Source organism: Hermetia illucens, chromosome 2 (genome assembly GCF_905115235.1).
Source record: "Hermetia illucens chromosome 2, iHerIll2.2.curated.20191125, whole genome shotgun sequence".
Classification (NCBI taxonomy): domain Eukaryota; kingdom Metazoa; phylum Arthropoda; class Insecta; order Diptera; family Stratiomyidae; genus Hermetia; species Hermetia illucens.
Window position 1 is genome coordinate 13,202,977 of NC_051850.1, and position 25,613 is coordinate 13,228,589.

The 25,613-nt window shown below is 39.8% G+C and overlaps 1 protein-coding gene and 1 non-coding gene across 5 annotated transcripts in view; one reads left to right on the forward strand and one right to left on the reverse strand.

Annotated features, from left to right (window-relative positions):
* Nucleotides 1-25,613, reverse strand: part of LOC119650051 (homeobox protein Meis3-like) — a 101,597-nt gene that overhangs the window by 17,693 nt on the left and 58,291 nt on the right. The window lies entirely within an intron of this gene.
* Trnam-cau lies at nucleotides 22,492-22,563 on the forward strand. Its single transcript has one exon. It is a non-coding gene; the product is annotated as a tRNA-Met (tRNA).

Below are 25,613 nucleotides of genomic sequence, written 5' to 3' on the forward strand. Positions count from 1 at the left end.
GACATGCAAACACGTTGTGACTCGTTAAACCATTTTTTACGGTCGGCATCAGCAGCAGAGTCACCGTACACATAATCCAAGCAATTTTAGCTAGAAACCCCTCTGACAGTCAGGTGAAAGTGAGTACTGAAGCTATCCACAACAGAGCATCCCCGTAACACCTACTGGAGAAAAATGGATGCAGCAATAACCGCAGCTAACAGAGGATCTGGAAATGTAGCAGCGCCAAATGATCTTCACAACAACCGAATACGACCACAAAAATGCTTGGTCCCAGTCGCAAAAAAAGTTGGAACGACTGGTTCGGCGATGAATGTGAGCAAGTATCTGAACGGAAGAATGCTACATACCGGACAATGCTACACCCTCAAAGAACGCGGGCACGCGCAGAGACCTATCAAGAGCTCTATCGAGTGGAAAAGCGACTGCAGAGGCAGAAAAAGGAAACCTGGGAAAACTGACAAGCGCGGAAGTTTTACTAACAAGCCAGCAGGGTAAAGCCTTACACATTTTGATGCCAGGTTGGTTTTCGCTCTGGGTTCTCCTATACAGAGCAGGTTAACCCTATTCTGACGGTTATTGGGCAATGTGTGGAATTTAGATTCACGCTTCATCAGCTTCTCGTCGATTTCGCAATTCAACAATTGATAGCTGTTATCAGAGGGGCGAATGACGGTGCAGAATGCCATCTACTGCAGTAATATAAAATTTTTAAGGAATTTGAAGTCCAACGCGAAGTCTGCCAGAATTGTATCTTGTGAGCGATATTATTTCTCCTTTCCATTGATGATGTGCTCTACGCCAGCTTTGCTAAAGGATGTAGAGAGATTCAATGGGCGATGCTATATTTTCTCAAACATTTTGACTACGGTGATGATATCCACTTGCTCTCTCACTGAGTTAGAGATTTTGGCCAAAAGGCTCTCTATTTCGAGAAAAAGGTAAACAGAGTCAGATAGAAGATGAATACCAACAAATCTAAGATTCTTAAGGCCGTCATCCACGTTCAGTTTGGCCTGCCACTTACGCCAGAAGGCCTTGAGTTGAAAATTTGAAATATTTTTGTGTGTATTTATAAAAAATGTTTACCAGGGGTGAAGATGCCCATAAAATTCTCGCTCACAGCATAAACAAACATGTCTGGCCGAATGGCCGAATCATTTTTCATTCGAGCACCGACCGCCTGAAGGCCTGCCGTATCCCAACTGCGGATTGTTCAGGCATAACCGACAGTCTTTAGTCCGAGACATTATTGCACTGAACACAATGGACAGCACAAGCCCGAATTACCGCTAGACTCGTATGCACTTTTTCTAGGGTGGAATTTCAGAATATCGAAGCATTTGCCACTTTGAACATTATCAGTTAAAATTTGAGCATCAGATCTTGGTCCTGGGTTCAATCATGCATGCTCGTGGCTATCTAAAGAGGGTCACAAAATAGGCTTACTAGGGATATGGGCTTTGAACAAATAAATAAAGGTTCTAAATTTGCGAAGTTTTAGCTCCACCCTCAAGTATGTATATTACAACTTTCTAGTCGAAAAAGATCCTTCTTGATCCTGTGTTCTTTTGAGTTGCCATTTTTGGGATTTTTTTGAAATTAAGTCGTATCCAAATTTTTGCACAAGGATTCCTTTGAAAAAATTTTGATTAAATTAATTAGGAAATAAAACTTACTTGAGATAAGATATGTAATGTAATACCGTTGCGTGGCGATGGTTAAAATCGCGATTCCGAAAAATTATGTATTATGAACTTATTTGCATGCCCTGTATTATTTTGAACAAAGAACAGGCAATAAAATTTATATCAATTAATTCGCCGAATTCATTCCATATTAGAAACTCTGCACTTGAAAGTCATAAACATACTTGCTACTAATCAACCGTTTTTCTTATCCCTCTAAATCCAAATAGCTACCTGTTTGCTAATAATAACAATAAAACAGGAATAAACGACGGAATAATCTAATCTACCAGTGGCTATAAATACCTTCTGCAATGAGGCACTATGGCATTATCACCCCCAAACTGAGCACTCTCACCGTCAGTGGGCTGGAGTCGATTACAGATACAGATAGTTGTTTTGGGTGTGTAAAATTTATGCTATTTGTTCGGACGTTCCGACCTATAACACTAACTCCTCCCCAATCCAAAGACGAGATATTACAGATGCGGCATCTGAAGATTCCTCCTACAGGATGTAGAATTCATCGTATCTCCGGTGATAGTATTTGAGATTTAAGAATGTTGGCCCGTTGTTAATAGACGTCGTTAACTCTTTCATTAAATAGAAGGTGATGACGGTGTCATTAAGTGATAATGATAGACGCATCTCTTTGTCTACTGACTTCAATCAGGTTGCTTATCAGTAAAGCTGTTAAGATTGCCGCCAAGTACAAGACTTGTTTAAAGCAAATACCCAAGAGGTACAGAGGCTGTTTGTTTTTCTAATCTTAGGTAAGTTCCCTGTTGATTTTAGTAGCAATCTTTTAATCTTTTGTGATTTTAACTGCAATTTCTCAATAAAAAATTTGATAGCAAGTACCGAAATGTATTTAAAGTTTATTATATCTATTTTTCCTGGCATTGAATCAATAAAGATATATCTGACTCATATTCATGCATCCATATTCCATAAAGATACACCATAAAAAAATGTTTCATTGTTGAAGAGTTTCCTTATTGCGAGCTGCCTTTCACTTTTGATAGAGTGAATAACGGAGATATATCATTAATCTGCAAAAGGTCACGTTCAATTGCTTCTAATCAATAAAACCATATTGTACGTGAATTGCTTCCTAACAAACGCTATATAATATTCCGAACTTATTACTGTCACATGGCATTATTCCTTGGATAACATCTTTTTTGATGCGCCAACATATATACCTGTTGGGAAGGCATGGGTCAACTTTAAAATGTAGTATTAGCCAATCAATGACCTTTTTGAAGCTTCTTTTTTTTTCAAAAAAGAAATAGCTACGAATGAGCTTAATCAATCAGTCAATTAGTTGTGCATGCGAAGATCTAAGCAATTCCAAAAGGATCACTTTAATCTTGAACAAAAGAAGGAGAAAGATTTAAAGGTAAAGGGAATGGATCTATAGAAATAGAAGAAAAGATACATTAGAGGATAATGGCAAACGTTTTGGTCAGTTTTTTTAGGGTGACCTTTTTCCAAAGTGTTTGCTTTCGATATATACTGTTATGGAGAACTGCTGGTCGCATTACCCAATAGGTCACGGGGACATTCCAAAAAGATAACTCAACTACTGGTGAAATTACGAAATATCAGCGTTGCGAGTGCGAAAACCTTGCAATGTGTACCTCAAAAAGGAAAAAAAAACTCAGAGCTGATAAGAAACCAGGAGAGCTACCATCATTTCACCATATTCGGCTGTTATACATAGTGGGGAAGATTATGGAGGAACTCATCAACCCGCTCTTATCTACCGTAAGATTCCGGACTGTCAATTTCAGTTGGTCTCTTCTGCTCAGTGGGCTACTAAAGTAGGTGTTGCTGAGGACTTGGCTAAAATTATCTTTCGGAGATGACTTTCTAGTAAAAGGCAGGTGATCGGTTCAGAGATTATTGAAAGGTTGGATACTAAGTGCTTTACTGTGGAATATAATATAGCGAGTTTCCCATGCTTTGCGTATAACGTATTGACACCGCAAAATATCCAGAGGATCCGCATGTTCATGCAATAGAAACAGGAAAAAGTTAAAGTCCTAGCTGGAAACAAAACGAATAAAAAAAAAATGCTGCTGAGGCAATATTAGTTAGCAGACGGAGAGATCGACAAAGAACGAAGCATGAACAGAGTCGTGCTACTGCTGGTATTGCAGATGAAACAGGTCTACGAAGGGCTGGTGGACACAAAAACTTATTTCTGATATTAAGGAATAGCTTAATCGAAGCCAGAGAAACGAACTACCGTATTATATTTAGAAAGATACTCAAATTAAAGGAGAAATAGCTAACAATTATTTCGAAAAGTTATCCCAGGAAAGTGAAATGAAATCTGTCATGAAGTACCCTATGCTCAAAAAAAATAGTTACTAAAGAAACATAGGGCGATTTGGTGGAAACGTTAAGACATCACTGCTCTTCCTCATACCACAGTTGCCTATTGGCGCGAAAAATTTAAATTAGATAGATTAGATAGCACAGAAAATGGACACCGTGGATGTCGTTCAACCACATCTTAACATATTCAAAGAACAATCCAAAAAATTGAAGATATGATCGTAGCTCATCGAAGAGTGGCAATGAGATATTTAGAAAGGAATTATCACTAACCAGCTTCACATAAAAAAGGTATCCGCACATTCGGCACTGTGAATACTAGTCAGAGGAGTATTTAACAGCGTTGCGCTGTTAACACATACCTCGCGGTTAAAGCGAGGTATGTGTCTGGTACTATAATTCTGAACTGGGAAATGTACTCAACACCTACGTTAAGAAAAGAAGCAGACGAGAGAGGAGATGAATGGTGAGTCCTCTGTGTCGCCAAACAAAGATGAGCTGAATGGCCCTCAAAGTTAGGGGCTGTGTAATAGGTTGGCAACCTGTTCACAGTATACTATTGGCGCAACAATCCAATTGGACTAGGGCCTTGAAGTGTGTTAGAGCACTTCATTTAAGACCGTAACGGGGCACTATAGGAATTACACTACCCTACAGGAGGCAATGTGTTCAACATTGCGCTCGCCCGAGATTATTACCCTAAGTTGACTGAGTCGTGAGCTCCTTCTTCAAAACTGACCTTCTTAGAGCATTCATTGAACAGATCGAAAAGTACAAAACAGATATTTTGGAAGACCAGGAAATGAAAATATTAGACAAGTGATCACGTCCTTGTTGAGAGAAGAGCTGCATTTATGATAGTATTCTTAAAATACGCGACAGCGACCATTATTTCGTCAGAGCAAAATATCGATCCCGGATAGCAAATAAGAAGTAGCAGGCTCACCCCAGCTATCAGGTTTGATTTTGACTCCACAAAAGAACATCGTTGTTATGTACATGTTATAAAGTGTTGTCAAAAATAATTGAAAGAAGGCTCTACCCTATTCAAAAATATTGTTGGTGAATAACGGGGAGGATTTCAGCGTGAAAAATCAACTATCATTGCTGGGAATATAACGCTGATGTCCACGAAATTTTCATTTAGTTCAAATAGGCATATGAGGATATCGATCGATCGGTACTGTACAAATTATTGTCTTAATTTGAAGTTCCAGCGAAACTGATTATACTAATCTAGTGATCAAGTGAAGATATGAAGAAACGAACTAACAAGATATTTCGACATATTCCGGATTAAAGGAAGGCGATCGGCTGGCCCAACATTGTTTAACATCGCTTTAGAATACAGTGGATTTAAATGATGCGAATTATATAAATATTCTGGTACGATCGAAAGAGAGCACGAAGGAAGTCCTGGTGAATCTCGACGAGGTTCGACGGAGAAAGTTAACCTAAAAATAGACGAGAAGAAGACCAAAATCATGACACAAAACAATCAGACAAAACACGATTAATTGATTACAACAAAGAAGTAGACAGGTTTATATACTTGGACACCACTCTCACAAAAGACGACAACGAAATAGACGAAATTAGCAGCCAGATCAAGCTTGCCAAGAAAACATTCAAAAAGTTCACAAAAGATAAAAGTTTGATTTACTCTGTCCTGTGTTACAAGAGCCAGATATGGACGATGAACCAAACAGAAAAAATCGAAGCTGGACGCTCCGAGTATAGACGTTTTGTCTATCTTGTCTGAGAAATTTCCTACGCCCGTTTTTCCATTCATACATATCAAAATATTCCTTGATATATCCAACTCCACCGTTTATATGAGTTCACTTTATATGCTGAGGTCATATACTTGTATTGCATTAAATTCATGTGAAATACAAGATTTCTGTCAAATTTTCCAAAATTGTGTATTATATTATTCGTTTCGAGAATGATGGGGTTCTAAGTCCGCATCAACTTAATGCTGGACCGGACCAAATGGGGAGCAACTTACTCCCTCTTTCCTGGTCCACGGAACCCTCGTTTAGGAAAGAGGGAGTAAGTTGCTCCCCATTTGGTCCGGTCCAGCATTAAATTGATGCGGACTTAGGACCCCATCATTGTCAAAACGAATATTTCAGCTCTGGCCAAGCTCTGGTCAATAAGGCGGATTTGCGCTCAATATAATTCGTAGGCATATCATGTTCTACTAATTATATAAACGAGCACTCAACATCTGCGAACCGCTACGGTCACGCTGCTCCCAGGGCAGAGGTGAGGCAACGTCTGACGATTTGCCTCTGCCCTGGCAAGAAACCGTAAAGCCGTCGTCGCTTGACTTTTTTGTGTATTATATTGTTACGAAAATCACTTTGGAAAATTATATGTGACGCCAAGGTGAATCGTAATTATGACAATTAACCAAGCCACCAAAATTGTATAACAGTAGGGCGAATATTTAGTTAAGATAATTGTTAACAGGTGACTCTAATGCCGGTAGAAAGATCCTGTCGCAAAGTAGTTTTCTAGTAAAGTGTTTACATGCCTTACTGGAATGTTCCTCGGCGTATAAAAGGGACAGAAATCCGCCCACAAAGGCAGTCAAGTTTCAGAAGCAGATCTAAACGCGTCGGTTATAAATACGCCCCGGATTGTACTAGTTAAAGGAAGTGTTCTATAATTAATTGTGCAGTACGTTGGTGTAATTTAGTGGTTAATAAACGGTTGTATTAAAGTTATAGAACGGGTTTTTGTTTAGTGCTACGCAATCCAGTGATACGAGCCTACGCAAAGCAAGTAACGTAACTAGTGACAGTATGAATAGCTAAGAACGTAACCATTGGTGACAGCGGTGGGATTGCGTAAGCCTGGATGGTCAAATTCAAGAGCTTGAAAGTGGAGGAGCTGAAAAGGGAGCTGTCAGCGTTAGAGCTCCCTTCGACGGGAACTAAAGCAGAACTGCAGAAAAGACTTCGCGAAGCTTTGGAGTCGCGAGGTATTAATGTCGAGGAGCATGAATTTTAGTGCGAGCCTACACCGTCTGTTGAGGGTCGTGAGGAAGCAGCTGGAACGACCGCGATGAACAACGACATAGTAGCTCTAATACAAGAAGAATTTAGAAAGCAACAAGAAAAGTCTAGAAAGCAACTAGAAGAATTTGTAGGACGGCAAGAGGAGAAGGAAGCACGACGAGAGGAGAAGGAAGCACGACAAGAGGAGAAGGAAGTACAACGGGATGAAAAACAAAGTAAATTTATAGAAGAGATGACAAGGCAACAGGAAGAATCTAGAAAGCAACTAGAAGAATTTACAAGACGGCAAGAGAAGAAGGAAACGTGACAAGACGAAAGGCAGACAAAATTTATGGAAAAGTTCAAGAACGGTATAGACATTAAATTCAAAGAAGTGATGGAAAAGTTCGATTCGAAAGATGAGGAATTGAACACTAGATTTCAAAATTTGGAAGTAAGTATGGAATGCGAATCAGGGCGAATAGAGAAACTGGAGCAAAGACTGCAAAAGATAGAGCAATCTGGACACCCCGTTTCAGTAATCAAGGAGAATATAGGACTTAAGTTCAAGGCCCCAACGTATGACGGAACTACCTCATTCTCTATTTTCAAACTACAGTTTGAAACTGCGGCCGGTCAAAATCACTGGAGTGACCCCGATTCTGCTGCTGCGTTAGTAGTGGCACTCAAAGGTGCCGCAGCGGAAGTATTACAGACGGTTCCAGAAGACGAGCGAAATAGCTATACAGCGATCATGGCAGCGCTTCAGCGGAAATACGGAAGCCAACATAGGAAACAAATTTTCCGAATGGAGTTGAAGAATAGGTCGCAAACAGTTGGTGAAGCACTGCAAGACTTTGCAGCAGAAGTCGAAAGATTGGCGCATATGGCTTATGCAGATTGTTCAGCAGACTATATCGAGCGATGCAAAATTGAAACATTTGTAGACGGCATTCGCGATCCTGAAACGAAGCGAATGGCTATCATTTCGCCAAAACAAACTTTCATGGAGACTGTTTCGAATGCATTAGCGTCGGAAGCTGCCTCTGCAGTGTGCCGACCAGCCTACAAGGTGCGGAATCTGAAGTGCGAAGATAGTGAGTTCGTAACAATTGGTGGTAGCGGTGGGATTACGTAAAGGAAATCGTAACAATTGGTGACAGCGGCAAGAGTACGTAAAAGCACATTCGTACATGGGCTCAAGGTGGACAGTTTGCAGGGGACATAGACTGTCCAATATTTGGATAAAATGAGAAACCTACGTCTCCATGATTCGATCAATTCAAATAAGTTGGGAAAAGTATTTTATTCTTCCCTTTGTGGGAGCTGGAGAAATATGATCACTTCCCATGAAAGAGCACTAGTATCTATTTGTGAGATAAATGAGGCAAAAAAGTAACTAATATCCAATATTAGGATACGCTGTTTAGCATATAGTGTGTGACTTCTGTGTAAGACGAAGCTCAGATGGTAAGATGACAAGTACTTTCTGGTTTAAAGAAATCACTGCTCTCATATTATGTCACGCCTCATATCGTTCCTATTCAGACGGTTCTATTATAATTTTTACATTTAAACGCGAATTTACATACACGGAAGTAAATCTGAAAATACTGACTTATTCCCCTCAATCGGAAGCAAAGCTTTTTTAGAAAGTAAGCCCGTACCCTGGCATACCATCCGTCACATTTCATTTCCTTGGGATGTTACCCCTAAGATGATTGTAGAATTTATTCGCCTGCCTTCTTGCATATACATATCAACATCGTAATATTTCCAACCTGATTTCCCTCCAACAACATTTATATTTCATATTCCTTAATATATGCTAAAGCGTTTCTGGCAAGTTCAAATATGTGTTACAATCGAGTAATTCGAATTCAAAAGACATTTTCCGTACAGTTAGTCACGAAATAACATTGAAATCGTCGGAAATAAAAATAAAATATATTTTGAGAGAAAACAAATATATGATGTCAGAATAAATAAAAGTATTAAATCATATTTTTGTGTAAAAATCGTATTAAAACCACATGGCACATGTCGTTGTGGTGTTTCATTGCTACCACACGCTATACGCTATCATCCACTTCTACTGGCTTTAGGCGGTAGATAGGAATTTCGAATCCTCATCGTCTTCGTCATCCTTGCAACCAACAAGAGCACAAAATACTAAAAAGCAACAAAAGCAGTTCCAAAAGAACTTGGAGAAAGGTGGGAGTGCCGCGTGGAATGAGTTAATACTGGAAGACGCGCTGCGACCGTACATGCATAGCGGGGGGAGAAGAGACGCGGGGTTCGCGGTCCTGATGCTACCATCGTTGTCTTCGGCATACCAACCAGCTCCAAGAGCAGCATGGCCATGGCAGAAGCAGTGAGAGAACTTTCACGAAAGATACTTTCATCCGACAGGAGGAAAAGCCAAGAGGAAGAAATTTGCGGTGAAATGAGATGGACGAGTCCCCGTTTCGTATTAGAGACGAGCAATACCCACACAGCATCCAACATCGTCGCGGTATGTAAAAGAAATTGCAATAAAACCCAAATGTTGCTTTAATATAGAGAAAATACGTAGAAGAACAGCTACGAGCATAGATACCTCGCTGTCTCCGAATGTGCCGAGTTGCTTTGTTCATATTACTCTTTGCCGCTTAGTCCTTAGAAACACTGACTCTTGTATTTACGGCCCTCCTGTACTAGTAATACACATATATCCCCGCCCAGTACAGATGAAGTACAGTGCATACATATTTATGATTAAATAAATATTAAATTTTTCGGTAATACGGGAATGCTTTGTAATAAGGTTACTACCAGGCCGGGTAAGACTGCTTCCCAGCCGTATGACACTGAAAAAATCAATTAGGAAACAACCGTAGTCAATGCGCTCTTTTCCTCCTGAATTTTTCATATTTTCCAGAGTTTATTAGAGGAAACACGTTGTCTTCTGTCACATAGATATTTTTCAATTAAATCTTTTTGTATGTAAGGAAAAGTAATTTCCTGTGATATTGGTAACAAGGATAACATAAGGGGTCGTCACTCAGTTCAGTCTGAGCGAATTACGTAAAGAATTTTCTAATGAGAATTATGAGATATTTTGTAAAATGTAAACTTTCAAAAAGTCCGTCTTACAGGAAACTTTTTCAGCTCCGTAATTGTTAGATGCCATGAATACTTGCCATGATGTTTTGGTTGATAATTTGCAAAGTTTTCTTTCGTTCAAAGATAAAGTATTGTAATATCTGCATCCGAGGTGATTCCGCTCGGCGGGGTCAGTAAGCGAATGGAAAAGTTTCTGATAAAGTCATGTACGGAAATAATGAAAATTTCTAAAATAAGTAATTTAAAAGAAGGAAAAAGATAAACTCGAAACATTCAACTATGGAATTCAAATTATGCAGTCGCAGATATGTCAATTTACGCATTTTACGCTTCACTTTTAATGAGAAACACTACCATCTTCGTCGAGACTCATTCCTTCAACCATCTCCATCCATCGATTGAATAGAATCTGATCAGCACTTTCGAGCTTTTACCACCGGTGTTCGTCCTTCTGACTGTTTTAGTTAATAATCCTAAATACACTGCTTCAACATAAACAGTTTGAAGCAATGCTGAGTCCTTGTGGTGTAGAAGTCCATTCTCCCCAAATTTCCCAACGCTGTGGATTCTCTACACCAGCACAACTAAGTCATGCGTCCGTCGCGCTTTCCGCGCTTGTTCCAGTTCCTGCAGCTTTTCCTGTATCGTAGCTACTGTCGCATTTATCGCTCTCCAGTTTGCTACGGACCTCAGCATCTCCTCCATGAAATTATGGGGCCCGATAACTGCGTTGAGGGCGTCATTTAACCTCGCTCTGTCATTCGCGAATCTCGAACAGTAGAACATAATGTGTTCTGGTTCCTCGGATGAAGCGGCGCATTCGAGACTTAGGGACTCATCCAATCCGAAGCGATACAAGTACTTCTTGTATCCACCGTGTTCCGTAAGGGCACGTCCCATGTTTGCGCTCGACTATTGTGTAGGTCCAGCGACCTTTTCCAGAATTACCCCACCGTTGCTGCCATCTCCCATACGGCTTCTCCTCCCTAGTGGCCTTTCGAAAGCCCGCAGTAACTTCAGCCGGATTCACCCTCCTTCTCTGGTAGAGACAGTATGCCTCATTTGCTTGAAGATCCAAGGGAATCATCCCCGCATGACACACATTGCCTCGCCTGATACTGTCCTATATGCACTGGACAACCTCAGCGTGATTGACCGATATGCCAAACTTACTCTACCCCGACTCACTGTGTTAGCCAATGTGCACGCCCAGACAGGAGCCGCGTACAGCAGGACAGATTTCACCACTCCTGCGATAAGCACCCGGTGACTAGATTTTGGCCCTCCAATATTTGGCATTATACTTGCTAGAGATGAGCTAGCTTTTGCTGCCTTTTCGCGCATGTGGTCCAGGTGCGTCTTGAAACTCAACTCGGCATCGATCATTACCCCCAAGTATCTAATGATCAATTTTGAAATGACTTCGTGATCACTAACCTGGATTTTAACAGTATTGCTTTTCCTGCGATTGGTAATAAGGAACCGCCATTTGGAGCCATGCTTTGATGACATGAATGGTTTCACTTCCATACAATTATATGTCCTGGGGGTATCTCGCTACTACTACCACCGACAAGTCGTCTGCAAAGCAAATCAATGTTGCCTCACTTGGCACCCGAAGCCGAGCACTCCGTCATACATTATGCTCCAAAGCAGGGGCCCCCCCTTGAGGAATACCTGCTGTAACAAGATATTCGGCCCATCGTCCTTTTCGTACCAAAGAAGTCTCTCCGAGAGATAACTCTTGAGCTAAGTAAGCAGAGACACTCGGTTTAGCTAGGGTGCTTTTAAACCAACCCCAGTTGGCTGAGTTAGAGACATTCCTGACATCAGGCCGATGCCTCCCGGACCAGATCTACGACCGTGTGAAACCCATACTGCCGCTCCGATAAACCACCCGCTAGCTCTACAAACGGAAGCAGCCTGTTGTATACCACCCCCTCCAACATCTTCCCCATAGTGTCTAAAAGACAGATAGGGCGGTATGAAGAAGGTGCGCCAGGTGGTTTTCGAGGCTTCGGTAGCAGAACCAACCCCTGCCTTTTCCAGTGAGTGGGAAATACTCCTTCGGCCATACAGGATTCAAATGTAGTTATGAACCATGCGGGCCTGATTTTAGCAGCTAATTCCAGGGCTTTTTTTCGGAATCCCGTCCAATCGCGAAGCTTTATTGTCCTCAAATTGTCCACAGATCTCTGGTAGTTCCTCCTCGGTCACCCTGGGGGTTGAAAAAACATCCTGTTGAATCATTGGATGAGTTCCACTTTCTTCCTGTTGTGAGGAAAGGATTGCGATTAGTTTGAGGTCGTGGGGTGATTTTTGCTCACGAATTTTGTTGATTACAATCTTGTAACCAGCGCCCCACGGGTTCGTATTTGCCTCAAGGCACAACTGCTTGTAGCAATTCCCCTTACTTTCCCGTATAGCCCTTTTAAGGTTACTTTGAAGATTGCGGTACTCCTTCTACGATTGCCGATGTTTTGGCTTCTCTCCTTTGGCAAAACCTCCTTGCACGAAGACACGATGCTTTCAAAAGCTAGATCTCTTGGTTCCACCAGTAGTTTGGTCTCATACTGTAATTGAACTTGCGTCGCGGTATTGTAGAGTCGCATGCCTCAGTTACTCGTTGACATAACTGGCTCACTTTTCCCAGTGTCATCCCCTTCGGGTCGTAACCTCCTTCTAAAGCCGCCGGGAATGTCTCTTCCTCGAGAGCGCCAGTGGACCACCCAGCTATCCTAGTTTTCTCCTGTTGTTGCTCATTCGACTATCGCCTTCCCCGTTCCTGATGTCCCCGTAGTTGTAGTGTTCACTCACCTGCCAGATCATCCCTCTCGCCAACAAGGTACTGAAGTAAGTCAGATCGACGATTGAGCCTAGCGCTCTGAATCGGAAGGGGAGCACGCATCCAACGTTGGCTGGCACGATGTCCAGCTCCGCGAAAATTTCAAGCGAGATTTGGCCCCTGGTGTTCGTTACTCGACATCCTCAGTCTAAAGCCCACGCATTGAAATCACCGGCAACGATTTTAGAGCTGTGGCCTCTAGCGTCCAACAGCAAGCTGTCTAGCATCTCCTAATATTGCGGTAATGTTCCACCAGGAGGAGGAGGCATAACAGCTCTAGATATGGACGCCGCTGACTTTCACCCGTAAGCCGGCTACTGGGAATGCCATTGTTTCTTGAATAGCTTGCCATTCCACATGCCCATAGCGCATATATCGTAGATCTTCCGCGCAGTCTTTGATAAGGTGGCCCTCTTCTCTACACTGCAACTTCTCGACCTGCCCTGCTCGCTAGTACATGCTGCTGCAAAGTGACTGAAATGGAGGCATCTGAAGCATCTCTTGAGAGATACTTGCCTTCCTGCACATGCCCGAACCTATTCGTACCCTGCCCGCAGTAATCAATTTAATCCCTGATTCCACCGACAGGCTAATAACAGCGGTCTGAGCACTTCCACATACTTTCTTCATTCTTTTGCTGGCACTTTCTTCTATTTCGCTAAGGTTGAATTGTTCGCTTAGCGCAACACAGACTTCATCTATGTCTTTGCACTCGATTACTATCTGTTGCTTTTGAGCTCCGACGTCTGGCGGAGGATATATCTCCTTTCTTGGAAAGATTGATTATTGGCGGAAGAATCTTCCTTTTCCCTTTCTGTCGGTTTTTTTATGCCCCCTTTGTCCATTGTTCGGGTTGACGAGCTGTAGGTAGGAGCCGTAATCGAAGAACTACCTGGAAATTTCGCTGACTGAGCTTTCTTCGGCGATGAGGTTTTTTCTTTCTGGCCGCTTGTTGGACACCCAGGGATTAAGTTATCCCATCCATAGTCCGTTTCCCCGCGTTCCCACCTACCTTATGTTAATGCTCAGAGGTGGCGGTGAGGAAGACGGGGTGGCAATCCTGTCGACCGAATTAAAACCAAGTGGCCGAAAAGAACCCCGATAGTGGTGGGATCGGGAGACGCTGTATTACATTGGTTTGCCGACCGTGATGCAGTAGGCGAATGCTCCAAAGGCCTAATTAGGACGATCAGACCCGAGTCTGCACGGGGACTCATCTGAAGTGGCAATAGTTCACGAAACCTTACCAGGGGTATACTGGTACCATGGGAACCGGGATAGCCCCTGAATTCATATACTTCAACAGAATTCCTGTTGTATGTGCGTTCAGCTAGATTGTTGCGATTGACCTCTAGTGGGAGCTTCATGGGGTTTGTTGGTTTCATTCAGGCGAACCGAGACCTTGGGGCTTCGACGTGGTGTTGCGTTTCAACACGGGAGCCGTATTCGGTAGAGATTTAGGTAGTTTTTGCATCCACCAGAATGAATATTGAGCCATGCACTCGGTATAGACTGGTACCCTTGTGGCTTGTTGCCAACCGATGAAATTTTAATAAGTCGTGCTGTGACCCATGTTTACCTATGCAGCTTGAGATGGCCAAACTCAGGGTATCTGAAAGCTTTAAAAAAATTCCCTATTCCAAGGACCTATTTGCCTGTGCATTATGAGACAGTTCTAGAAATGGGTAGTGATTTTATGTTGCCAAAGTTTTGCTGTGATTCCAAAGTTGAGAGCTCAATAATTAGGAAGGATAAGATTTCCTGAGGAAAAACTCGTCTGACGGATACTAGCCGTGTATCAGGTTGGATCTGTAACAGAAGATGGAAGTGAAGCAAACAGAGTGAATCTGAAGCAAGATATGTCGGAACCTCGAGATAAATATACTGCGGAAGATAAAAGTGTATGCGATAAACTTGTGCATCAGAGCGAATCTATGGAAAAAGTATATTAGGCTAAAATCCGCATTCTCCCTAGCAACCAGTCAGTCATCAGCAAAAACCAAGTATAAATATAAGGCAAACTCTCCAAAGATGATCGTTTAAATCCATAATAAATTCCTACCTTCAAATTGAACCTATGTGCCTGTTGTTGCCCTGCATAAATGCATATTTTCCATACTATCCTGTATATATCAAAAAGATGCCAAACGCACAAAATGCTACTTGAATGCGCCTTCCTGTTTACATTAGTAATTGATGGCCTACACCAGTAGCCATAAAACCAAATATCATTCATTAAGAAAATGTTTTGTAATGCATAACGACCCCATTCATTGCTGGGGCACCACCCGCAACAGAGAACCACAAAACGGTGTGAAGATTTGTATGAAACTTTAATTAACTCTCGGCAGCCAGTTAAATGCCTAAAACTTTGCTTTCTTCTCGGGGTGTGACTTAATCTTTTTGGTAAATTTAATTAACTACTAATTGCAATCTTGGCAAACTACCTCTAAACACTTTTCATACTTTATGCCTTATTTGGTTGTGCGATGGCATCTTTTAAATGAGCTCCAATGTCTCGTTCTTTACGGAATTTATGAGACTTTGTAGATTATGAAGTGCCACTGTTAATTTATTATTTAAAGGCAGTCAAGCCATTACACGGCGAATGATGTCTCCTCGAGGTATTCGCAAAAATCTTCAAGAATTCATGACAACAAATAAATTAATTAACTACATGAGAAGTGGCTGTCGTTCTGCCATTCTTTTATGAAGTGACAACTTGGCGCGTTGTTGTGTTTCTTATGTTTTGCCTACAATGCTAAACAATGGAGGTTTTCAACCGAGTAGCTAAGAAAATGGAAAATGGAGGAATTTCTTTGTTTAAAAATGGCATTATTTATGTATGATGTCGATCATACGGAATGAGGCTGGGGTGGAAAAAATGATTTCTCCTAGGAAATGGAATGTGGGGCTTAAGGAGGTTTATAAAAAGAGAAACAAAATTTGATTTCATGTGCTGTATCGAATTTTATTTGAATTTCCATGTAAAAAGTTTCTGTTCGTTGTGGAAGTTTTCGAGTCAGACGGGTTGTGAAATCTAGGAGACAATGACTTAAGATAATTTTTGCCGGAAGTTCTACAACCAAAGCATTATTTATTCCTTTTTGCCTGTATGTTTTCTCTTTTCTTAGAAACTAAATCGGAATTCAAATGGCTACCTGGTCCTAGAGTCCTAGGGGACTTATGTTTGCAGGAGCGAAACTAGACCAGACCTTATATTCATCCAAAGTGATTACTTGTCAAACCGGAGTTCAGAGTACTCAATGCATCTAAGTTCCGAGGCTAATCCTAAAAAAATAACTTCAATATTTTAATTTTCGACATGCACTCAGTTAAGATTCCTACAGTCTATGGAAAAGTCAGTTGAATTCCTCCGAAGGAATTTCCTTGAAAATCATCGTTCTTTCAATTTATATATTCAAAAGGCATGGATCCTTCCGAAAAGGTGTTCTGGGATAGTAACAACTCTGCGCTAAAAATTGATTTACTACGACTAAAAAATATAGATATTTCGGTATTGTCCTGTAGCAAGAATCATTTCGAAAATTGCCTATATCTGTGTTCGAATGTCAGGCGGAATTATCAAACTAAAAGTCCAATTTGCGTCTTGTCATCACTAGCGGGTTCAATATTTCGATATTCTACACAAGAAAGGGTCAATCCGAGGGGTTTATTTTATGTATTATTAGAGAAAGAGTCGCTGACGTAATGACCAACCTTTGTGTCTCTCGAAATCTTTCTGGATTCTCACAAAGAATTGATTTTCATAGTTTACTTAAAGTTTATGTCAATGCACGTATTTCGGCCAAGACAAAAAAGGAGGGAGGGGGGGGGGGGGGGCGTTCCATCATGCACTCAACGAAGATCCGCCGGTCAGTTAAAAAACGCGGAAACTTCCGCCAGCGCGTATCCATTTTTGAAAGCTGCTGTAATGTTATTATTCGGCTCCGTCGAGTTCAAAATAATGACATTTGGGCGATATAACGCAGCCAGACAGCTTTTAGGGATATCGAATTGGTGGACCTCGGCGCAAAACCGGGATATCTGGAATTCCTTATTAAGGCAGGCCTAGACCGGAGACCGATTGTTGTGCCGTTGATGATGATAACGCAGCATAGACTTTTCGATGCAGATCTAGATTTTTGCCCCCCAAAATTTTGACTGCTATAAAGCCCTCATAAGAGTGCCAAGAAACCATTAAAACCATTTTAGAGAGATTCTGAAAGTAAGGCTAGAACATCGCATTGCATGCCACTTCGGCAAGATTCAGACACTTTAATGGATGCCAGGCCCTAGGTACGAATCATGAATGCTTGGGGTGAGTGCTGGAGCTAAGGTTTTGCCTTTTACAAATACTTCTTTCTACAATAAGGTGTTGGAACGATTTAACAAGCTTTAAAGCTGCTTGTAAAGGAGTCAAATTTTCGGTGGATTTGATCATATGTGTAAAAAATGTCGAACATTTTCTTCATATCTACTTTTACGAGATGCGTTCTCATAGGCCGCCCACTTTCGGCATCCCTTCACTAGATTGATTGGTCTTTAATTAAACAATCATATCGAAAGCGTCTGTATTTATCACCGCACACTATTTTCATTTATTTTTTCTCAAATACGCCAATATTTACAGAGATATTTTTTATCAGAACGTTTCGAAAAATTCGAGTTGCAACAAATCCATAATGAAATTGCAAGAATTGTGGTAATCTGCGGAAGTCATTACGAATTAGCGTTTTTTTTTGCCGAATTCAGCATATTTACTGAGATATCTGCGCTCTGAATTGGCCATCGGAAAGTCTCAACATTTTCAAATTCTGGGGTCTTTCAGGAATAACCACGGATCAAATATCGTCTACATAAATTTAAGATATCTGCAGATTTCCATAGAAAAATTTTAGTGATTGTTAAGAATGATGGGAAGTAAGCTCTTTTTACTTTGCTCGAATTCGTGGTAATGAAGAACGCATTTTGTTCGGAGTTTTAATACTAAAAAACTTCAAAAATGTTGATCCCTGACTAGTTCATGGATTTCGAATTTTGACCGAATCTAGTCTCTTAGCTAAAGTAATTCTGATATTTTTGACAGGCGTCTTCTTTGAATGTTTCAAGTTTTGTTTAATGCCCAGCCCGAATAACAATGGACTCTGGTTATTCTAGGAGGGCTTTCAGAGATGATAATTAGTAAGCTTCTTTTGCGCAAACTCGATATTTCTGCGGGGACCATTGGTATTAGAAATTTGCTATCCGAATCCTTCTAAACTTGTGAGTTACTTCCAATTTACAGACGCCAACTCGAATTTTGATCATTCCTGAGGATCTAGAAGGGATCAGTGATCGAGTTCCCCTTACTGGAATTTCAGAGGTTTACATAGGAAATTTGTAAGAATGACCTTTTTTTGCCGATTTCAACCTCTATCGACGCTCCGCTGCAAATTATTATGGACGAAGCTTTTCTTTCCTCGAAACCGCCATTTTTACAGAGATAATTACTATTGAAGAACTTGACAAATGTCGTGTGATGTTCATCTTAACGATTTCAGACTTCAAGCATGTGGAGGTTATATCCTCGAGACTCTGGTACTTCCATGCACCCAGTAGCGCTTGGACAATCCAGAATAATGTAACAATAGCACAAGGCTACGCAGGAGTAGTTCACATTCAATTCCCGGATTTCATCATATCTGAATATGGACTCCGTCACACGGGATATCCAACGTCCAGCACCCTACACACTGCTTTATGCAGATGATGTTTTCCTAGCATCTGATAGCAAACATTATCTCGAGCAATTTGTCCAAATATGGAATGATTGCCTCATGCAACACGGTCTCAGATTGCATCTAAACAAAACTGAATTTTTAATGAGCGATCCCCATGAAACAGGCACAATCACTGTCAGCGGCAGTGATCTGCCCAGAACTGAGTGATTTAAATACTTCGTTTCAACGCTATCAGCATATGGAGAACTGCGTTATGAAATTGCTTCACGCATTAACGCAAGCTGGTGTCCTTTGTGCTCGACGTATCAACGAACGTCTCAAATCTAAAATTTACCGCAATGTTGTCCGTCCTGTCGCTCGCTATGGTTCTGAGTGTTGACCAACTATAAAAGACAATGAACGGCGTCTTGCGGTAATGGAGACAAAGATGTTACGTTGGACTAGGAGCGTGACACGTTTTGATCACATCCGAAAAGAGGATATCCGTGATCATTATGGGGTTGCACCGATCGTGGAAAAGTTGAGAGAGAGGCGTCTTCGATGGTATGGTCACGCAATTCGTGCTAACGAGAATTCACTTGCCAAAATTGGTCTAAACATCGAAGTCGATGATAAACGACCAAAAGGCAGGCCTAAACAACGGTGGCTTGATACGCTGGATGGGGATTTAAAAGCCTCGAGATTGCAGCAGTTCGATAATTCAAAGGGCTAGGTCATGAAGTGGGAGAGTTCTCATCAAAAAAACCAGCTGTGAGGCCGATATCAACTACCGATAAGTACGACGAATGATCAAAAGGAATTTAAAACCAAATCTTGCAAATTCCAAAACACTGCACACCATTCACTTTTTACCTTCGCATCTGATTAATTGTGGTTGGTTACGTTACAACTAAGTTATAGGAATATACACTTCGTCAAAAAAGGGCCGCCAACTGATAATTAAGACAAAAATAAATTGAGGTCTTTTAGAGCAAGATGCGTTTCAGACTCATGAGGCATGTTAAGTTCGTTTTTCGATCCCACTTTTGCTCGAGATTGTCAACAGACGTTCAGAATAAGGCAACTCATCGACAATAACTTGACCCTCCTTGAAGGTTATATACTATTCATATGAATCAGGACAGGCTTCAGCAAAATTTTCAACGGAATACGGAATTTTGTCCGCAATATAAAACTTCGAAAAAATTCTTTATGCAATATTTTTACTCATTGCCAAAATTGACACACCTATCCTCGACTGAATTAAGGGGGGACACCACATTTGAAGCTGTTTCCCTCCACGTATTTTTTTGAGATTTTTTAGGCCGAAGAATTATTCGGAATTCAATTAAACTTGAGCATTATATTAGTCATATTTGGAACAACTTTTGAGAATTTGACAGTATTCGGCTGGAGATCGTAACTGGACGTGTAGCGACTCCAATTTTTATCTGAAAACAAAAACCTTTTAACTTTACATCACTAATTTATTTTCTAAGAATATGAGGTTCAATGCAGCTGAAATTACATACATTATGGTCACGACAAATTATTTTCTGCTCTATTTTAATTATAAATTTACACAAAATTAGCTTTCGAACTGAAAATGTAGGCCAATTTTTGGGGATTAAATACGAAGGAATCGCTCTCGCCATCTTGGGACACCCTTGATTTAGTTACTCAGATACTCACAGATGACTTTTTAATGAGGGGTCGACTGTCTCCAATAAAACAAGTCGGGAAACCAGAAGCTGGGCGCTTCAGGTATGAAAGGTTTTGTTTGCTTCTTCTGTCAGTATATTTGAGTGTTCGTAGCCCGTTATGTATATGCATTTAACATATCCGACTACCCACTTTAGTGTGATAATGATATTTAGTTGCAGTAAATTTACATGGTAAAGTCAACTTTGAGCTGCTGTAACTTTGTAACTAATAGTATGATTTTGATCAAACTTGTGGATATATGCTTCATATTATATTTTATAGTACTACCAACTTTTATAACTCTCCGAAAAACTTAAGGGGGGTTTTACTCAATTTCCCCAAAAATATGGTAATCAACTCTTATTAACTTAATTTGAACAGATATGGATATGGAGAGTATTTTGAGGTCTGGGCACCATATAAAGGCAGCTTCATGATTTTTTTTTAGATTTTTCGGTTAGGTAGTTTCTGAGAATTGGTCCGATAAATTAATCATGATTTTCCATCCTTCCCACTCCCCGCCTTTCCAACAAATCTCAAAACTAAGACCGACTTCAAAAAGTGCTAATCGCGACCTTTCATTTGATAACCCACATGACTATATTCGGTGAAAAAAAATTTTACACCCCTCTTTTACATATATGGCGACCCCCCACCCTAAATCTCAACATAAAAGGATATAACTCACTGCATGTCTGGGCGTTTACACTTCCCAACTTTTCACCAAATTTTGTGTCAACCGGTATAGCCGTTTCTGAGAAAAGTGCGTGTGACAGACAGACAGACAGACATTGAACCGATTTTAAAAAGTTAAAATTTGTAATTTATTACAATTAAACCACTTCTCCTGTTTGGAATTTCATTAGACAAACACTAAATATCCATGAGAACATTAGATAAAAAATTAAAAAAATTCAAATCAAAATATGGGATACATTTGGACTTTTTTATATGAGCTATAAAATATGCAATTGATTGTCAGTAAATGCAAATGTCTCTTCCCAACGAACCGCAGTTCCGAAAAAGATGTTGTTTTCTTTTAATCATTTTTTCCGGAAATATTGTTTTGAAATCCACTTTCCTAATTCATAGTTGGGAATCCAGCCAAGAGAAAAATAATTCAATTATATCATCTAACTATCTTTACAAACTATTCAATTTTGATATTACTTTTCCCTAATCAGTTTCTGTTGATACCATTTAGCCAGAGAGAAAAGGAATTAGAAATTTATGCATCGTATTTGGGAAAATAGAATCAGTTTCATTCCACTCAGTGGAAATTCTCAAGTGGCATAACAAAACGTAATTGTTCTCTGAAACAATGCAATAAAGTAGTTATTTTATGTTCCAAATAAGTGTTACAACTGATGATGCCTTGAGAGCAATTATCAAATTTGTACCAAGGTGTGATGTTTTCACCTTACTAGAATCTGCTACTAACATATTAACTCTAGTCTAGTCAACACCTGTAGGCAAAATCGGAAAAATTTATATAGATAAATTAAAAAAAATAGATAAATTGAAATTGAAAAAAATACTGTTTTACTTAATTAAATATATATAAAAATCATAAATCATAAATACAATATAAATCTTCTTCTTGGACTCAAATCATGAGACAAGTCGTGTAAAACTTCGATAATGCGAACGTGTCTTTAGGCAGGAACTACCTCTGGCAAATCCGATACAGTATTTTCCCCAATTTCTAATTCTAAATGTTGTCGACGGAAAAGACATTACTATCAAAACTAGTTTAGCATAAATTTGCTAGACTGGGCGCGTGATGAAGCCTCTAAATCTTCTTGAGATTGATTATCTAAAGGCAGTCGTACTATTTCCACTAACAAGTGCATACCGACAATAGGTAACAAATCACCCCTATAATGAGTATGCGCTGCTTTAATATTCTCACTCATAATTCAGAGTCGCATCTAAATGTTTCGGAGAGCCAAATCTAAATATGTACTTGCTTGACTAACTTGAGATTTTCGTAGTGGCTTAGTCTTATCTCTAGCCTGGGCTATACTCAAGTACGTTGAACGTAAAAATGAAGTAGACCAACAGTAGGTAATTTGGTGGAGTTAACCCGCACAAGCAGAGTGGCGCAGTGGAAGCGTGCTGGGCCCATAACCCAGAGGTCCGTAGATCGAAACTACGCTCTGCTATGAGGATTTTTTTTGCAAAAAATTAAATGTATAGGCAGAAGGCGTTTCGGCCTCTTCATGCCAGAATGTTTCGGATAAACTGTTTAGAGTGCGATGAGGAGAGTTTATTCGACTGTCGTGGAATAGTAATTAGAATGTCTGTGGTTGTTTCAATGATATCAACTCAATTGATGCAGGCGATTTATAATTTTAAAGTCGGTCATATCAAACACATGACGTATAGATGCATCTTTTCAATACTGATTGAAAATAGAGAAAGAGAACGTTTTTGAATGCAAAACTATCTTTACTTTCAGGAATGTTTCTTATATTTATGACAATTTTTTGTCCATTTCAAATCGGTTCAATATCTTTTGGTTTATCTATCTGAATTATATTTTCGCAGTTTGAGATTAAACTATAGATATGACCCTAAGACTACAGAGATGCAAGATATTTTTGTTGAAGGGGCGGACCAAATCGAAATGATTAAGAAACTCCATAGTATGACCAATTTGAACATCGAAGTTAGCCCAAATTTACTGAAACTAGGGAATGAAGTAATGTGAAATGGTAAGTATCTCTCAAATTTCTTATTTGGTATTCATTTATTATTATTGTTCAGCTGTGCTGGGCCAGGAAAAGGTTTATAGAATTTGTAGCTTTCTTGTGAACAGGTGTGTCCGATTTTAGAATTAAAGAGTGTGTTTTTTAACCTGTTCAGTCCTAGAACTCTTCGAGAAGGAAAACAATTTTTTATGGTTTAACTCTACTTTGGTTATGACATGCCACTTATGAGTAATAAAGTGGGTTGTATACAACCCATTGAGACTGGAAGGGTAATGTTCAGGTAACAATTATGACATTTTTGTGGATATCAGAAATCAACACTTTGACTTTTATGATGCAATAAACTTCATAAAATTGAATTCATTGGCTGGTATCTCATTATAATAGAAAGCTAGCACCATTAATTAATTAACTTTATATTTTCAGGGAATATAGGTAAATAGAGTAATGTAAAAAAAAATAATATTATATTATTCCAAACTATTGATTATTCTCTAAAACAATTCCTATTTCTGTTTATACACAAGTGAGCATTACACTTTTTACAGTGGACATGTGATTTGTATGTATTATACATCCTTTTATCATACATCTGGTTGGTTAGCTCTTGATTATCGTGGTCCTCAAGAGACTTTATCCTGAACAATTTCGTTTATTGGTCTAACTTCATTTTTTTTTAAATTTTGAAAATGTTGTTTCCAACTGGCACATTAGCAGTTGGTCTGCAAGTCGCATCCTGAAGACTAGAAGATTTAGTTGATCTTTACGAGGGACTGAAACTTCAGCTGCATATTTCTTACATTCGTTCCAGGCGCATACAGTTGCCAAATCAATGTCATGAAATATCATCCGAAGTGTCAATTTTCTTGAACGATTGTTGATTCGATAAATCCACCCCACCCATTGCATGGTTATATGTTTTTAGTAATTTCTGGTCTTTCGATCTCGACGTATTCGTCCTCCTTTTTTAGGTTTTGTTTGCAAAACAAAATCTTATTAAAATCAGTTCAATGTCTATCTGTCTGTCACAGACACTTTTCTCAGAAACGGCTATACCGATTAGCACGAAATTTGGTGAAAAGGTGGGAACTGTGGACCCCGAATATAGTCATGTGGGGTATCAAATGAAAGGTCTCGATTAGTACTTTTTGAAGCCAGTCTTAGTTTTGAGATTTATTAGAAAGTTGGAGAGTGGAAGGGGTCGAAACTGATGATTTCTTTAACGAACCCATTCTCAAAAACTACCCAACCGAAAAATCTGAAATGATTCATGAAGCTGCCTCTATATGGTGCCCAGGCCTCAAAATACTCTCCATATCGATATCTGTTCAAATTAAGTTAATGATAGTATATTACCGTATTTTTGGGAAAATTTAGTAAAACCCTCCTTAAGTGTATCCCAGAGTTATTGGTTGGTATTATATTGGTAGTAGTATAAAATATAATATGAAGCATATTATCCCCAAGTTTGATCAAAATCACACTATTAGTAACAAAGTTACAGTAGCTCAAACTTGTCTTTACCGTGTAAATTTACTGCAACTGAATAAAGTGCGTAGTCAGACATGCTAGATGCATATAGATAACGGGCTACGTACAATAGGACGTAGGATAGTTCTACACTTAAATATACTCACAGAAGAAGCAAACAAAACCTTTCATACCTAAAGCGCCCAGCTTCCGGTTTCCCGACTTGTTATCCCATCTTTTCGTTTTATCTGGTTCACTGATCCCAATAAAATTGGATGGGAGAATCGCGGGTTTATAATCTTTCTGTCAGTGACACCCTCACTGAATCCCGTTTCCTTCGTGATAAACAACTTATCTTCGGCATCTTTCGATCCGAACGAAATTTGATGGATAGATGGGAACTATGAAACCCCATGCATACAGCGAGTGATATTAATTTAGCTGGAGTTTAAAGGGGGCTTCCCATACATGCGAAGAGGGGATGTAAAAAAAATTTTCACCGGATATAGTCGTGCAGGGTATCAAATGAAAGGCGTTGATTAGTACTTTCTAAAACTAACATTAGTTTTGGTATGAATTGCAAAGTGTGCGAGTAAGGAGTCAAAATGTACGCACTCAAAGTAAGACAGGACTCATTTTTGGAAACTACCCAACTCAAAAATCTGAAAAAACAAATCAGGGTGGTGCGCTTAGATGAAATCTAGGCTTCAAAATGTGTCCCATTCTGATATCTGCTCAAATAAACTTACTAATAGTGCATTACCAACTTTTAGAAATTGAATGAAAAACTCTCCTTGCATGCTGACGTCATAATTAACGAGAATAATTGACATTCGAGTGAGTGTGTCTGTCTGTCCGTCACACGCAGCGATTGACACCAAATTCGGTGGAAAGGTGAGAACTGTAAATGCTCACGCATACAGTGAGTTACATCCTTTTACGTAGAATTTAAGGGAAGGCCCTCATACATGCAAAAGGGGGGTGTTAATTTTTTTTCATCAAATATAGTCATGTCGAATATCAAATGAAAG